This window comes from Ovis canadensis, chromosome 3 (genome assembly GCF_042477335.2).
Source record: "Ovis canadensis isolate MfBH-ARS-UI-01 breed Bighorn chromosome 3, ARS-UI_OviCan_v2, whole genome shotgun sequence".
Lineage (NCBI taxonomy): Eukaryota > Metazoa > Chordata > Mammalia > Artiodactyla > Bovidae > Ovis > Ovis canadensis.
Window position 1 is genome coordinate 188,989,927 of NC_091247.1, and position 13,784 is coordinate 189,003,710.

The following is a 13,784-nucleotide window of genomic DNA, read 5'->3' on the forward strand; positions in this document are numbered from 1 at the left end:
TTCCATGAGTCTATGGAGTTTACATGTGATATTGCTGCAGATTGTATGTAGAAGCAGATTAAGGCAGATATTAATGAGATTTGAAAACATGTAAAATGATGCCATTCTACTCAGTAATTATTTTATTTTGGGGAAATATAAGTTATTTTTAAACAATATGTTACTTTTGCTGATCTGGAATGCATTTATTATTATTGTGTTTAAATAATATGTTAAATATTGATTGACATAGCCCATCTAAACAAAAGTTTTTGAGATTGTCAATAATTTTTAGAATTTATGGGAAGTATAAGGCCAACACATTTGAAAACCATTGCCCCAGAAAATAAGGCAATATTTGGCAGAACTTATTTTTGTATAACTTTGAAAGTACAAGTTGTAGATAAGTTTTCTTAGAAAAAAGTTGATAAAAGAAAAAAGTTGAATTTATTTTTACTTTAAAAAATAAAAAATGATATCTGGACATGTATGCATGCATGCTCAGTCACTCAGTCATGCCCAGCTCTTTGTGACCCCATGGCTTATAGCCCACCAGGTTTCTCTGTCCATGGAATTTTCCAAGCAAGAATACTGGAGTGGGTTGCCATTTCCTACTCCAGGGAATCTCCCCAACCCAGGGATCAAACCCACATCTCCTACATCTCCTACATTGGAAGGCAGATTCTTTACCAACTGTGCCACCCTTAAAATCTTGAGAAAGAAAACCAAAGCTAGAGGAATCATGTTTCTTGATTTCAAACTGTATTACAAAGCTTTAGTAATTAAGTGGTGTTGGAATAAAAATACATACCTAGATCAGTAGAACAGAATAGAGAGCCCAGAAACAAACTCACACATATGTGGTCCCCTAATTTATGAGAACAGAGCCAAGAATACACAACAGAGAAACCACAGTTTCTTCGGTAAGCTGTGTTGGGGAAAAGTGGACAGCCACTTTGCAGCCACTTACAAAGAAAACTGGACCACTAAATTACACTATACATAAAAATCAACTCAAAATGGATTAAAGACTTGAATGAAGAACCATAAAAACTGAAAAACTCCTAGAAACCATAAAAACTCCTAGAAGAAAACATACAGGATAAGGTCTTTGACATCTTGGTAATGGTTTTGTGTGTGTGTGTGTGTGTGTGTGTGTGTGTGTGTGTGTGTTTGATTTGGCAGAAAAAGTAAAAATAGACAAATGGGTTACACCAAACTTAAAACCTTCTGTATAGTAAAGGAAATGAAAAGCTACTGAATGGAAGAAAATATTTGTAAATTATCTATCTGATAAGGGGCTAATGTCTAAAATGCAAAAAGAAGTCATACAACTTAATAGAAAAAAAATCTGACTAAAAAATGAGCAGAGACTGTGGAGAAATGTGTGCAGATTTCTTAAAAAACTAAAAATAGAATTACCATATGACCCAGAAATCCCTACCCTGGGCATTTACCTGAAAAAAAATGAAATTCCAAAAGATGCATGTACCCCGATGGTCATTGCAGCACTACTTAGAATAAACAGGATATGGAAGCAACCTAAACGTCCATCAACAGAGGAATGGATAAAGAAGATATGGCGCATATATGCAGTGGAATATTATGCAACAACAAAAAGGAATGAAATGATGCCATTTGCAGAGATGTGGATGGACCTAGAGACTGTCATAAAGAGTGAAGTAAGTCAGAAAGAGAAAAACAAATATTGTATATTAACACATATACGTGGAATATGGAAAAAATGGTACAGATGACCATATTTGCCAAGCAAAATAGAGGCACAGATGTAGAGAACAAATGCGTCGATACCAAAGTGGTGGGGAGGGGAGGTGGGATGAACTAGGATTTGGGATTGACATATATACACTGCTGCTGCTGCTGCTGCTAAGTCGCTTCAGTCGTGTCCGACTCTGCGTGACCCCACAGACGGCAGCCCACCAGGCTCCCCCGTCCCTGGGATTCTCCAGGCAAGAACACTGGAGGGGGTTGCCATTTCCTCCTCCAATGCATGAAAGTGAAAAGTGAAAGGGAAGTCGCTCAGTCGTTTCCGACTCTTAGCGACCCCATGGACTGCAGCCTGCCAGGCTCCTCTGTCCATGGGATTTTCCAGGCAAGAGTATTGGAGTGGGTGCCATTGCCTTCTCCGCATACATACACTGCTATGTATAAAACAGATAACTAATGAGAAACTACTGTATAGAACAGGGAAATCTACTCAATGCTCTGTGGTAACCTAAATGGGAAAAAATCCAAAAAGAAGGGATACATGTATTTTAATGGCTGATTCACTTTGTTGTACAGCAAAACTAACACAACATTGTAAAACAACTATACTCCAATAAAAAAATTTTTTTTAAAGTGGGCAGAGAATCTGACTAGACATTTCACTAGACAAGACATACAAATGGCCAAAGATTACATGAAAAAGTGCTCAACATTACTAATCTTCAGGGAAATGCAAATTAAAACCATAATGAGCTATCACCTCATATCTGTTAAGATGGCTTTTATCGAAAAGACAATAGAAAATGACCTTTGCAAGGATGAGGAGAAAAGGGAACCTTGTAAATGTAAATTGGTGCAGCCTCTAGAAAACAGTATGTAGATTGCTCGAGAAATTAAAAGTAGAGCTACCATATACTCTGGCAATTTTACTTCACAGTATTTATCTGATAGAAATGAAATCACTATCTAGAAAAGATATCTGTACATCTGTGTTTATTACAGCATTATTTACAATGGCTAAGACTTGGAACCTAAGGGTCCATTGATTAGTGAATGAATAAAGACTCTGACACATATAATGGAATACTACTCAGCCAATGAAGAGATAAGATCTTGCCATTTGCAACAACATAAATGGAAAATCATCAGGTAGGATAGATTCTGGAGCCAAGTTATTCAGATTCAACTCTCAGCTCTACCACTTAATAATTTTATGAAATTGGATCTAAGACCATAAGTGTAACTCATCTCATAGGCTTGTCATGAATATTAAATGAATGAATACTTGTAAAGCACTAAAACAATACCTAGAACATAATTAGAGCTCTGTATGTCTACAGTATTATTTCACAAGAAAACTCACGCATTTGTATTTATCTCACTATCTACCGATTTCTTCAAATTCTGCTTTCTCTGAAAGGTGTAGCAAAATAGTTCTCAAAGAATCTCACATGAAAATAGAGGTTCATAGTCACATAAATTTGAGCAATATTGGAAAAAGAAAAAAAATGAGAGAGATCAGATTAAAATTGAGATATCACACATGGCTTTCTGTGGCTTGTAGTCATGACTTACAGGGTCATTGTACTGTAAACCTCCCAACATTTCCTGTAATTTTCAGATTATAGAATAACTAATCATAATATGTTACTACTAATATGTTAACCACCAATATGTTAGTTTGTATTGTTTCAATTCAATTTCTACACATATCAAATTTATAGTGTTGTTGCTACTGAGAAAATTCTTCAAAGTCAGTGAATTGATATACATCCCTTTTTAATGGCTACTGTGACACAGTCATACCTCATTTTATTGTGTTTATTTTATTGCACTTTACAGATATTACATTTTGTTGAAATTGAAGGTTTGCGGCAACCCAGCAACCAGCAAATCTGTTGGTGCCATTTTTCCAATAGCATTTGCTTGCTTTGGGTCTCTGTGTCACATTTTGGTAAGTCTCATGATATTTCAAATTTTTCATTATTATTTTATTATGGTGATCTGTGATCAGTGATCTTTAATGTTACTATTGTGATTATTTTGGAGGACTATGAACTTCATCCATGTAAGATGATCAATTTAATTGATAAATATGTATATTCTGACTGCTCCATGGACCAGCCATTCCCATCTCTCTCTGCCTTCTCAGGCCTCCTGATTCCTTGAACCACAGCAATATAGAAATTAGATCAATTAATAACCCTGCAAAGACCCCGTAAGTGTTCAAGTAAAAGGAATGATTAAGCTCAGTGAGGAAGGCATCTCAAAAACTGAGATAGGCTGAAAGCCAGGGCTCTTTGCCAAACAATTAGCCAAGTTATGAATGCAAAGCTAAGGTTCTTGAAAGAAATTAAAAGTACTTCTTCAGTAAACACACCAATGATAAGAGGGCAAAACAACCTTCTTGCTGATATGGAGAAAGTTGTTAATGGTCTAGATGGAAGATTAAATCAGCCACAACATTCCCTTAAGCCAAAGACTGATTTAGAACAAGGTCCTAACTATCTTCAATTCTGCCAAGGCTAAGAGAGGTGAGGGAGCTACAGATGAAACATTTGAAGCTAACAAAGGCTGGTTCATGAAGCTTAGGGAGAGAAGCCATTTCTAAACATAAAAGTGCAAGGTGAAGCAGCAAGTGCAGATGGAGCAGCTGCAGCAAGTTATCCAGATGACATAGCTAACATCGTTAGTGAAAATGGCTACACTACACAACAGGTTTTCATTGTAGATGAAACAGCCTACTGGTAGAAGATGCCATCTAAGACTGTCATGACTAGAGAGAAGTCAACGTCTGGCTTCAAGCTTCAAAAGACTGACTGTCTTGTTAGAGGCTAATGCAGCCAGTGATTTTAAGTTGAAGCCAATGCTCACTTTCCATTCCAAAAATCCTACGGCCTTCAGAATTATACTAAATCTAGTCTGTATGTACTCTATAAAGGGAACAACAAAGCCTGAATGACAGCACATCTGTTTACAACATGGTTTACTAAATATTTCCAGCCCACTGTTGAAAGCTACTGCTCAGAAAAAAAAAAAAAAAAAAAGACTCCTTTCAAAATATAACTGCTTAAGGACTTCCCTGGTGGTCCAGTGGTTAAGAATTTGCCTTCCAATGTAGGGGATTCAGGTTTGATCCCAGGTCAGGCAGTTAGATCCCATATACCTTGCAGCCAAAACAGAAACATAAAACAGAAGCAATATTGTGACAAATTCAATAAAGACTTTGAAAACGGTCCACATTAAAAAATATTTTTAAAACACATATAACTGCTCATTGACATGCACCTGGACACACAAAAGCTCTGAAGGAGATGTACAACCAGATTAATGTAGTTTTCATATCTGTTTCAGTTCAGTTCAGTTGCTTGGTCATGTCCGACGCTTTGCGACCCCATGAATCGCAGCACGCCAGGCCTCCCTGTCCATCACCATCTCCCGGAGTTCACTCAAACTCATGTCCATCGAGTCAGTGATGCCATCCAGCCATCTCATCCTCTGTTACCCCCTTCTCCTCCTGCCCCCAATTCCTCCCAGCATCAGAGTCTTTTCCAGTGAGTCAACTCTTTGCATGAGGTGGCCAAAGTACTGGAGTTTCAGCTTTAGCATCATTCCTTCCAAAGAACACCCAGGGCTGATCTCCTTCAGAGTGGACTGGTTGGATCTCCTTGCAGTCCAAGGGACTCTCAAGAGTCTTCTCCAACACCACAGTTCAAAAGCATCAATTCTTCGGTGCTCAGCTTTCTTCACAGTCCAACTCTCACATCCACACATGACCACTGGAAAAACCATAGCCTTGACTAGACGGACCTTTGTTGGCAAAGAAATGTCTCTGCTTTTGAATATACTATCTAGGTTGGTCATAACTTTTCTTCTAAGGAGTAAGCATCAGTTACGCAACCCATGGATCAAGAAGTAACTTCAAATTTCAAGTCTTAGTATTTAAGAAATACACTTTCCAAGACTGTAGCTGACTTAATTAGTGATTCCTCTAATAAATTTGAGCAAAATAAATGAAAAACTTGGAAAGGATTCACCATTCTAGATGTCATTAAGAACCTTTGTGAGGGCTTCCCTGGTGGCTAACTGGTAAACAACCTGACTGCTGATGAAGGAGAGGTTTGACCCTGATCCCAGAAGATCCCACATGTCACAAAGCAACTAAGCCCATGCGCCACAACTAGTGAGCCTGTGATCTAGAGCCCAAGAGTCACAACTAGTGAAGCCCACACCTCCTAGAGCCCATGCTCTGCAGCAAGAGAAACCACCTCAATGAGAAGCCTGTGCACCACAACTAGAGAGTAGCCCCTGTTCTCCAAAGGAGAGAAAAGCCTCTCTGCGTAGAAGACCCAGCACAGTCTACAGAAATAAATAAAATTATATATATACATAGATAAAACATTTGTGATTCATGGGAAGAGGTCAAAATAGCATTAACAGGAGTTTGGAAGAAGTTTATTCAAACCTTCATGGATGACTTTGACGAGTTCATGACTTTAGTGGAGAAGTCACTGCAAATGTGGTGAAAATAGCAAGAGAACTGGAATTAAAAGTGGAACCTCAAGCTATGGATGAATTGCTGCAACCTCATGATAAAACTCAGATGGATGAGGAGTTATTTCTTATGAATGAGCAAAAAAAAAAAAAGTGGTTTTTTGAGATTGAATCTCTCCTGGTGAAGACTGTTGAAATGACAGCAAGGGATTTAGAAAATTATACAAACTGAGTTGATAAAGCAGTGGCAAGATTTGAGAGGATTGATTCAAATTTTGAAAGAAACTCTCCCATGAGTAAAATGCTATCTATTGACAACAGCATTGAATGCTGCAGAGAAATTGTTCATGAAAGGAAGAGTCAATTGATATGGCAAACTTCATTGTCTTATCTTTAAAAAATTGCCACAGCCCACCCCAATGTTCATCATCCACCACCCTGATCAGTCAGCAGCCATAAATTACAAGCAAGACTCTCCACAAACTAAAAGATTATAACTCACTGAAAGCGCAGGTGACGGGTAGCATTTCTTAGCAAATAAAGTTTTTCTTTTTTTAATGTAGCCAATGAACATTTAATTCTTTTTTCTGGAGAAGGGGCACACCACATCTCAATTCCCTGACCAAGGAGTAAACCCAGGCCATAATACTTTAAAGCACTCAATCCTAACCACTAGACCACCAGAGAACTCCCAGCAATGAAGTATTTTTTTTATTTTTTTTGAAGTATTTTTAAATTAAGGTATGTACATTGGTTTTTAAGATGCAGTGCTATTGTGCACTTAATATTACAGTGTAAACATTATTTTTATACACACTGAGAAACCAAAAAATTCTTGTGACTTGCTTTATTGCATTATTTGCTTTATTACAGTGGTCTGGAACAGTACTGAAACAGAGCATATGGTCCTTGCCCCCCATGTCCTCAGCCTGCCTTTAGTCTGCAGAAAAATTTTAGCTAAAGAATAAGTTTAATCAGAGAAGTGAGAAAATGCAGAAAAGAAAAGAAAGGAAAACAGTCAAAGGAGATGAAACAATAATAGTATCATTATTAAGCAAAGTCCAGGACTTTTAGTTCTTCCTCAAGGGCTATAGAAAATATTCTAAGCTATATCCTGTGAACTGTCTTATAAATATGGAAACCGTCATCAGGTGGAGGAAATTAACTGATAATCAGACCATAGCCATGACAGTTCCAAGAACTGGCCTCAAAGAAATAAGAACAAACCGATCCTGGAATCAAAATTAATTGTACTTAACCCAATCAAGATGACACTGATCAGACCACTACATGACTGTCAGAGCTGACTGCTGTTTCTGCATGTAGCCCCATCCCTCCATCTATGAAAGCTCTTGCCCATTGGTTGTTGGTGGGGGTGAGAGGTGGGTGGGGGTGAGAGGTGGGAGGGGGTCAGCCTTTGATTTGCCCTCCTCCAACCCCAGGTTGCCCTCCTCCAAAATAAAGCATTTTCTTTCCACCTGCCTTGTTTCTTTAGTGACTTTTGAGCAGCAAGCAGCTGAACCCTCACTTTTGGTTACTATACTTGAAATATCTCCAAGGCATTCCTGAATTTCATTTTATTGATGTGTCATAGGTTTGTTTTTTCTTTTTAAAACCAACTCTCCTGTACACAGACATTTAGATTGCCTTCACTTTTTCTACAATACAATGACACAATCAACACGTGTGAGTGTATGGATACAATATGCATATATGTGTATCCCCACATATAGATGCAGATGGAAATCCCTGCATTTATTCCATCCTTTTTTGTAGGGAAAGGTTTTAGACCCTAGATTTCTATGCCAGGCAAACTGATCAAAGAAAACTTAAAAAGCAGGAGAAAGGTATCAAATGTTACCTTTGGCTTTCATTTCTGTGGAAGCACCAAAACTCCAGCCTTCCCTGGGGACTATGTGTGTGTTATACGTGTTAGTCATTCAGTCGTGTTCAACTCTTTGCGGCCCCAACTCTTTGCGGCCAGGCTTCTCTGTCCATGGAATTCTGCAGGCAAAAATACTGGAGTGGATTGCCAGTCCCCTCTCCAGAGGAACTTCCCGGGGGGCTAGGCAAAGAAAAAAATATACTTTTGATCCGACCACTCACCTTCACCCTAAGTCAGCCTTCCAGGCAGGAGAATAATGCTCCCTACCTAAACCCCGAAGGACTTCCCTGGCGGTTCAGATGGTAAAGAATCTGGCTGCAATGCAGGAGACCTCGTTTTGATCCCTGGGTCGGCAAGATCCCCTGGAGAAGGGAATGGCAACCCAGGGCGGTTTAGCCTGTAGTAGATCTTTTTTTGTTTACGGTGATATTCCACAGGAACTGTACTGCCCTCTAGAGGGCAATGTGGAAAATTTAGGAAGTCTTTTGGATTGTCTCAATCCCTGAGGACTCAGTTGGTAAAGAATCCTCCTGCAATGCAGAAGACCCGGATTTGATCCCTGGGTCAGGAGGATCCGCTGGAGAAGGGATAGACTACCCACTCCAGTATTCTTGGGCTTCTCTTGTGGCTCAGCTGGTAAGAATCCGACTGCAGTGTGGGAGACCTGGATTCAGTCCCTGGGTTGGGAAGATCACCTGGAGAAGGGAAAGGCTACCCACTCCAGTATTCTGGCCTGGAGAATTCCATGGACTGTGTAATCCATGGGGTCACAAAGAATTGGAAACGACTGAGTGACTTTCACTTTATTACCTTCAGTTCAGTTCAGTCAGTCAGTCATGTCCAACTCTTTGTAACCCCATGGACTGCAGCACACCAGGCCTCCCTGTCCATCACCAACTCCCGGAATTTACTCAAACTCATGTTTATGGAGTTGCTGATGCCATCCAACTTTATCATCCTCTGTTGTCCCCTTCTCTGCCCGCCTTCAATCTTTCCCAGCATTAGGGTCTTTTCAAATAAGTCAGCTCTTTGCATCAGGTGGCCAAAATATTGGAGTTTCAGCTTCAACACCAGTCCTTCAAAAGAATATTCAGGCCTGATTTCCTTTAGGATGGACTGGTTGGATCTCCTTGCAGTCCAAGGGACTCTCAAGAGTCTTCTCCAACACCACAATTTGAAAGCATCAATTCTTCGGCACTCAGGTTTCTTTATAGTCCAACTGGCTCAGACGGTAAAGCATCTGTCTACAATGTGGGAGACCCGGGTTTGATCCTTGGGTCGGGAAGATCCCCTGGAGAAGGAAATGGCAATCCACTCCAGTACTATTGCCTGGAAAATCCCATGGACAGAGGAGCCTGGTAGGCTACAGTCCATGTGGTCGCAAAGAATCGGACATGACCGAGCGACTTCACTCACTCACTCACTCACTCACATCCACACATAACTACTAGAAAAACCATAACCTTGACTAGACAGACCTTTGTTGGCAAAGTAATGTCTCTGCTTTTTAATATCCTGTCTAGGTTGGTCATAACTTTCCTTTCAAGGGGTAAGTGTCTTTTAATTACATGGCTGTCTTTTAATGTCATGTCTTTTAATTTCCATCTGCAGTGATTTTGGAGCCTCCCAAAATAAAGTCAGCATGAGTAGGTATGTAGTAAAGTGGATGTTCCAATATATTTATTACTGAAAGGAGACACATGTGAAGACATTTTACAGTCCTGAGAAAAACAGCTTAGATTTGCATTGCCTGATACATCTCCATTCCAAAATACTACTTTGATTTTACTTTTGGTCTTAATGACCCAGATAACCATGATGATGTGATCACTCACCTAGAGCTAGCCATCTGGGAGTGCGAAGTCAAGTGGGCCTTAGAAAGCATTACTATGAACAAAGCTAGTGTAGGTGATGGAATTCCTGAAAAGCTATTTAAAATCTTAGCAGATGGTGCTGTCAAAGTGCTATATTCAGTATTCCAGCAAACTCAGCAGTGGCCACAGGACTGGAAAAGTTCAGTTTTTCATTCCAATCCCAAAGAAGGGAAATGCCAAATAATCTTCCAACTACCACAAAACTGCACTCATTTCACATCTAGCAAGGTAATACTCAAAATCCATCAAGCTAGGCTTCAACAGCATGTGAACTGAGGACTTCCAGATGTACAAGCTGGATTTAGAAAAGGTAGAGGAACAAAGATCAAATTGCCAACATCCTGTTGGATCACAGGAAGAACAAGGGAATTTGAGGAAAACATCTACTTCTGCTTCATTGACCAGACTAAATCCATTGACTGTGTGGATCACAACAAACCGGACAATTCTTAAAGAGATGGAAATATCAGACCACCTTACTTGCCTCCTCAGAAACCGTATACAGGTCAAGAAGTAGCAGTTAGAACTGGACATGGACCAATGTACTGGTTCAAAATTGGGAAAGGAGTATGTCAAGGCTGTATATCATCACCCTGCTTATTTAACTTATATGCAGAGTACATCATGTGAAATCCTGGACTACATGAAGTACAAGTGGAAATCAAGATTGCCAGAAGAAATACCAGTAACCTCAAATATGCAGGTAACACCACCCTAATGGCAGAAAATGAAGAAGAACTAAAGAGCCTCTTGATGAAGGTGAAAGAAGAGAGTGAAAAAGCTGGTTTCAAACTCAACATTCAAAAAGCGAAGATCATGGCATCCAGTCCCATCACTTCATGGCATCCAGTCCCATCACTTCATGGCAAAAAGATGGGGAAGCAATGGAAACAGTGACAGACTTTATTTTCTTGGGCTCCAAAATCACTGCAGATGGTGACTATAGCCATGAAATTAAAAGACACTTCCTCCTTGGAAGAAAAGCTATGATAAACCTGGACAGTGTACTAGAAAGCAGAGACATCACTTTGCCAACAAAGTTCCAAATAGTCAAAACTATGATTTTTCCAGTAGTCATGTACGGATGTGAGAGTCAGACCATAAAGAAGGCTGAGCACTGAAGAATTGATGCTTTCAAACTGTGGTGCTAGAGAAGACTCTTGAGATTCCCTTGGACTGCAAGGAGATCCAACCAGTCAATCCTAATGGATATCAGTCCTGAATATTCATTGGAAGAACTGATGCTAAAGCTGAAACTCCAATAATTCGGCCACCTATGTGAAGAGTAGACTCATTGGAAAAGACCTTGATGCTGGGAAAGATTGAAGGCAAGAGAAGGAGGTGACAGAGCATGAGATGGTTGGGTGGTATCATTGATTCAATGGATGTGAGTTTAAGCAAACTCTGGGAGATAGTGAAGGACAGGGAGCCTGGCATGCTGCAGCCCATGGGGTCACAGAGCTGGACGTGACTGGGTGATTGAACAACCACAATCAAAAGGCATATTGATGTGATTTTTTTTTCAAAACCAAAGGGATCCCAATAGCAATTCAAATTTCTCCTCTAGCATCTTATTGACTGTGTCTCATTTTCTTTTTTCCCCCTGTCTCCAGTCTTCACACATTTAGGGTGTCTTTCTCAGACTGACTCAGATTTGCCCCTAGAGAAAACCTTTTTACCATAACATGTATGACTTCCTTACTATACTCTGCAAGTAACAGAGAGAGGTCTATTTGTTGCAGTATCTATCTGGCTCATAGTATGTGTTCCATAAACATTCATTTGCTGAACAAAAACTTAGGGAACTGGGAGTTTCCATATTGGTAAACATGGAGATTGGGTGAGAGATGTGCACTCAGAGAATGTGGAGGCTCTGCACCCCTTCTCACATACCTTGCTGTTATGCATTTCTTCCATCTCTCTGGTGCTGAAGTATATCCTCTTACAATGAACTGGTGATCTGGAAAACTAAAGAATACATCAGTTCAGTTCAGTTGCTCAGTCGTGTCCGACTCTTTGAGACCTCATGAACTGCAGCACACCAGGCCTCCCTGTCCATCACCTACTCCCGGAGTTCACTCAAACTTACGTCCATCAAGTCGGTGATGCCATCCAGCCATCTCATCCTCTGTCATCCCCTTCTCCTCCTGCCCCTAATCCCTCCCAGCATCACAGTCTTTTCCAATGAGTCAACTCTTCGCATGAGGTGGCCAAAGTACTGGAGTTTCAGCTTTAGCATCATTCCTTCCAAAGTAATCCAGGGCTGATCTCCTTCAGAATGGACTGGTTGGATCTCCTTGCAGTCCAAGGAACTCTCAAGAGTCTTCTCCAACACCACACTTCAAAAGCATCAGTTCTTTGGTGCTCAGTTTTCTTCACAGTCCAACCCTCACATCCATACATGACTAGTAGAAATACCATAACCTTGACTAGATGGACCTTTGTTGGCAAAGTAATGTCTCTGCTTTTGAATATGCTATCTAGGTTGGTCATAACTTTTCTTCCAAGGAGCAAGCATCTTTTAATTTCATGGCTGCAGTCACCATCTGCAGTGATTTTGGAGCCCCCCAAAATAAAGTCTGACACTGTTTCCACATCTATTTCCCATGAAGTGATGGGACCAGATGCCATGATCTTTGTTTTCGGAATGTTGAGCTTTAAGCCAACTTTTTCACTCTCCTCTTTCACTTTCATCAAGAGGCTTAGTTCCTCGTCACTTTCTGCCATAAGGGTGGTGTCATCTGCATATCTGAGGTTATTGATATTTCTCCCGGCAATCTTGATTCCAGCTTGTGCTTCTTCCAGTCCAGGGTTTCTCATGATGTACTCTGCATATAAGTTAAATAAGCAGAGTGACACTATGCAGCCTTGACGTACTCCTTTTCCTATTTGGAAAGAATATATGGGCACAATTAAATGTTTGATTAAGACTGAATGAAGAAAGCTACATAAGATCAGGGGGAAAAAGGAGCTGGGGGAACTAAGTACATAAATTAAGATAAAGTTAATGCTATTGCTGAAATTGCTTTGATTATACAAAGAAAAGTGACATTGTAACAAATGTAAAGCAATAACCTGGAAGAAAGCTTGTGGAAATTACATCAATTATAAAGAAAATGTACAAGGTGATTCACGTGACTTACAGGAAAATGAGAGAAATGAAAAATAGATAACATAATACAGAACAATGATGGGTGTATAAACTCAAGAAAACATACCAAAGGAAATATTATTGAATTAGATGTATAGATGGAAGTCTCATTGTACCCCATGAAAGTGAAATAATACAATACATATCATGGTGTGATCAATTAAACTTCAAAGTAAAAAATGCAAAATTTTATACTTTGAGAAATGTTGCAGTTCGTTTAAAAGGATGGAAGTAAATGCCCTTTGAATTACTTATACTTAATAAAGCAATATAGAGAAAACTCATATCTAAAACACTTTGAGGGAAAAAATACTAAAAAATATAAAACATGGGAAATTTGAACAGAAAGACCTATCTGAAGATAATGGAAATGGATAAGTTAACTATTAAGAATTCTCAAGCAGCTGTCAAGAAAATCACCAAAACTTGGAAATAAGGCAAAAATGATGAGTAGAAACCCTTCCAGTATCATATGGAGGCAAAACCTGCCCAAGGATTGTCCAGGCCAAGGGCTAACATACTTTATCTGTAAAGGTCCAGGTAATAAATATCAAGGATTTGGTTGCTTTAGGACCCTGTGTACTCAGTGTTTCCAAGATAGCACAAAAGCAGTCATAGATAATAAGTTAAGAAATGACTGAGATCCAATAAAAATTTATTTACAAAATACATG